Below are 4,546 nucleotides of genomic sequence, written 5' to 3' on the forward strand. Positions count from 1 at the left end.
GGTAGGAAACAGGAGGAGGTGTGTCTTCTGATTGATGGGTTGATTGTTGACTGATTGGGGAGTGATGATTTTCACCTGTGAGGGGAGAAGGAGAGAAAAGAAACACACACACACACAGGATACACACACAGGATAATGGTATCCGTAACACATAGATAGGTAGCCAGCGAGCCACATTACCTTGTTTTTAAACTGCAATGAACATGGGGTGATATATGAAAACAGCACAACACGCAACAGCTAGCAAGTTTAACAAAAACTTTGTCAGTTTAGGTTAATTTGCTTCACGCCTGACTAATATGTGGACGTTTAACTAACGAGTGAAGTTCAAATTAGCCCTCTCATTACTAACAACAATCATGTTGCTTACAATGACACTTATTAAGCAAAACATATCCACAACTTCTTGCTAGCTAATTACTCCATCCATGGTGCAACAACTGGAAGCGGAATTACGGAGTTTCAATAAGTCTCTGGTCGGATTCTGCATTCTGCCCCCTGGTGGCTGGTGTACAGAACAACCCAATCAGAACAAGTGTGCAATTTGTTTGTCCAAATGATGGCACATCTGCATCTGAATGAAGAACCTGCATTATAAACATATTTTTTCCCGCTATGTACATCGGTCATCGGAAATACCATTAGTTGATGAGGCATTTTGCATTACACTCAATGGTTAAAGACCTATCTAATCTATATCCATTTACATTATTTCCCGTCTAAACCTTTTGTGAGTGGAATTTAGGCACAGACTGGAAAGTGTAAACATCCTTCCAAGTGCGTGTCGTGACCATTGAATTACAGTGAACTAAATTGATGGCACCAAACACTCAAAGTCAAGTGAGGCTAGCATGCGCCTGACAATGAAATAAGATGATAGAGGAAAAAGGGGTGTGTTCTTCCGTGAACCCCACCACACAGATGTGTAATAATGAAAGTAGGTAAACATAGTAGACTGGAACTTACATTTCTCGGGTAATGCAATTATGCTAGGGTTATGTAACCAATTATTATCTCCTGCACGCTGACGGAATCAAACTTTATTTTTCGGTGGTTTAATTGAAAATGAGAGCATCGTTGGACATCAATGGACTTCTGCTGCTCTTATGTGGAGTTAACCTGGCCAACACGCTTGGGTACAAACCGGTCATCATTGTTCACGGCCTCTTTGACGGTCCTAAACAATTCCTTATACTTTATACAATCTATGAGTGATAAAATATGTTTTTTGGGCCACCAAAACTCAAATAATAAATATAAATATTAAAACGTGTTTCCATAAATAAAAGCACTAAAAGGGCAAAAAAGTATTAATGGAAACAGTTTCACATGAAGAGAGAATTTTATAAGATCCTGTTTTAGTGCACCTGTGATACAAATGTAACATAACACATTCCTCTAAAAACATGTGGCTGTTGTCCTGTTAAACATTCTCCAGAGAGAAAAAAGTAATCCATCCATAATTTCCCCCATACCAGGAGCAAACACGTTTTCATCCTATAATATTGGCCCATCATATCATCATATACTTTAGCAATAAGGCCCGAGAGGGTGTGGTATATGGTCAATATACCATGGCTAAGGGCTGTTCTCATGAACAACGCAGTGTGTAGTGCCTGGATACAGCAATGTGGAGTGCCTGGATACAGCCCTTACCCGTGGTATATTGGCAATATACCACAAACCCCTGAGGTGCCTTATTGCTATTATAAACTGGTTACCAATGTAATTATTAAATTTTTAATTCATAGCCGTGGCATAAGGTCTTATATATCATGGCTTTCAGCCAATCAGCATTCAGGGCTCAAACCACCCAGTTTATAATGTATGTTATAATATGATAGGATAACATGTTTCAAGTACATAATTTTTTCTTGTATCTTATTTTGACTGGCCCATCCAGGTACCAATGTGTCAGTGATAGATCTGTATGATAACATGGCCAGCCCGACGCCACTGTGGGTGCAGGTGCAGGGCTTCAAAAATACGTTCTATCCAATCATGCAGGAGGCATAGCATGGCGTCCATCTTATCTGCTTCTCACAAGGTCTCTCTATCTCAGTTATTTAGCATTTTTGGAACAAGACATAGAGATATAGCTCTGTCTGCTTAATGTTGTCTCCCCCTGCTTCTCCTAGGTGGTCTGATATGTTGAGGACTTCTTTCTACACTTCCTGACCATAATGTCCAGTCCTTCATCTCCCTCTCATCACCACAGGCTGGCCAGTATGGAGGTCAGTGATGGTCACTTTCTTCTCATAAGTAATTTTCTATCAAGCAAGGCCTATGTATAGGTCTTTTTTTAAATGATTTCCTCCAACAAATTCTAACACATTGAAGTTTTGCTTTTTGTCATACAACAAAGTAAAACTAAAATCTATTCATGTCTCACATTTCAAATAAAAAGTGAAACTTTGCAAGCCGAATGTGAACTTCAAACACATTATATGTTCCACACACCACACACATTTAACTAGCCTTTTCGTTGTGCTTCTCCCACAGACACAGAAATTCTGACATTGTTTTTTCCTCACTATCTAAAGACCCGTGTTTTTCACCTGTGCTACTCTTCAGTGGGACAGAAATGGTCCATCTGAAATTTCTGGAATGGTAAGACAGAATTGGGTAGTTAAAGGGTAACTTCGGTGTCGAACAAATAGAGGACCAGAACTTTTGTTTGTAGATGTGTATCTGAGCACAGTAAAGAGGCTCACAACTGTTCTTTTTTTTGTTTTTTTTTTGCACCAAAATGTTTTGTCCTACCAGACCCACACCAAAGAGAACGCTTCCTGAAGAGCAGCAATTATCTGGCCCTGCTGAATGGAGAGAGACCACACAGGGAAATGACAGGTACTGAAATTCATTCCTACTGCATATATCTCAATATCCAAAACTGAAAACCTAGATTCGATTAGTCATCATTGACTGATAAGGGAGAGACAAAATCTCCAGCAAAGTTCCTTACTTCTCCTTTCACACTACCTTGTCTGCATAATGAACAGAACTACACATTTTGTAGCAACACATTTAGTTTGGGTTAACATACTTTTCCAGAATATATATATTTGATAAAACTTCAGATTCAGTCTGGCCCTACTGACACTGTTGGCCTAAGTAGTTTTAAATTCTATAAAATGTGGAGAGACCTAGTTACTCTCACTCTCAAAACAAATACATGTATCTCTCTCTCTAATCATCAAAGTGGAGGAAGAACTTCCTGCGTATCAACAAGCTGGTGTTGATTGGAAGACCAGGTGATGGCGTGATTACACCATGGGAGTCCAGGTATCCATGGTCACCATCACCACCATTATTTTACACAAAATTAATTGCCCCGTTGTATATCCTGCATTCTTACACACACATTGGTTGCATCTCTGAGACGTGGGCTCGACAATAGTGACACTCTATACCTATTGGACTAACCATTTCTGTTCTCTTCAATCAGTCAGTTTGGATTTTATGACTTTAACGAGACCATTGTTGAGATGAGGAACCAGGAAGTAAGTTAGTTTAATGGTATCATCTACCATCATTGATAATGTTCATGTCATAATGTGATGGGTAACTATGCGCTTCTTTGTCTCTCTCATTTGAATAGTGGTACGTTAGGGATTCGTTTGGGCTGAAGACATTGCATGCTCATGGAGACCTGGCTGTGTATGTGCTCTCAGGAGTGAAGCACAGCTATTGGCATTCTAATAAGACGGTGTTCAGAGGCTGCATAGAGGAGTGGCTGACATGAATATGCACACATACACACTGAATATAATGTTCACAGAACAGACATAAAAGGTTATGCACATTGTCTTTGATTGACATATCATAGTTGTATGTAGTGCCTTTTTCTATATATACAGTATTGTTTGTCTGTGATTATGAAACAGCGAAATCAAGTGTTTTTTGTACAATAATAGGAAATACACTGAATTGAACTCAATTTCACATGGTGTGTGCTTGCACAATGCTTTCACTCTTCTCCTGGTGAATCAGACTTGTTTCTCTCTTTGAATAAATCTTTGTGATTGATGATAGTGTATAATCTTTATATTTGACTGAATCTTAAAAATAATTACCAAACATTGGACTACCATATAGGCACACAATCGCCCAAGCATGCAAATGTCATAGTTCCATAGATTTCCATAGATTACATGATCTGAGCAGAAATTAAAAACCGTAGGCTAAATGTTTTTTCCAGTGGCTATATTATGAGAATGATTGCCACCAGAATGAAATGTAATGATTAATGTTGCATAAACTTGAATTCCATTCCATTGTAGCTATTAGTTGAGGAAGGAGCTCTGGCGCGGTATATTACCAATGACAAGTGTGCCTATGAAAATAATCCAATCGACTGCTGATTTACGGCCATTCACTTCTCAAAACAGTGGTGTAATCATTAGTCCAAACAGAGATGTTCTATTGGACAAATTCAGGTGGGTCCCTCCCCGTTTCGTTCCGTTTACGAAACGTTTTGCAACAGAATTGGCGTAATGAATACACCCCAGGTATGACTAATGACGTCAGCAAGGTAGTGCACACT

General features: G+C 39.1%; 1 pseudogene; it reads left to right on the forward strand.

The window, feature by feature from the left end:
- Nucleotides 1–1,065: 1,065 nt before the first annotated feature.
- LOC139380709 (lysosomal thioesterase PPT2-A-like) lies at nucleotides 1,066–3,745 on the forward strand (annotated as a pseudogene).
- The last annotated feature ends 801 nt before the right edge of the window (nucleotides 3,746–4,546 follow it).

This window comes from Oncorhynchus clarkii, chromosome 2 (assembly GCF_045791955.1).
Source record: "Oncorhynchus clarkii lewisi isolate Uvic-CL-2024 chromosome 2, UVic_Ocla_1.0, whole genome shotgun sequence".
Lineage (NCBI taxonomy): Eukaryota > Metazoa > Chordata > Actinopteri > Salmoniformes > Salmonidae > Oncorhynchus > Oncorhynchus clarkii.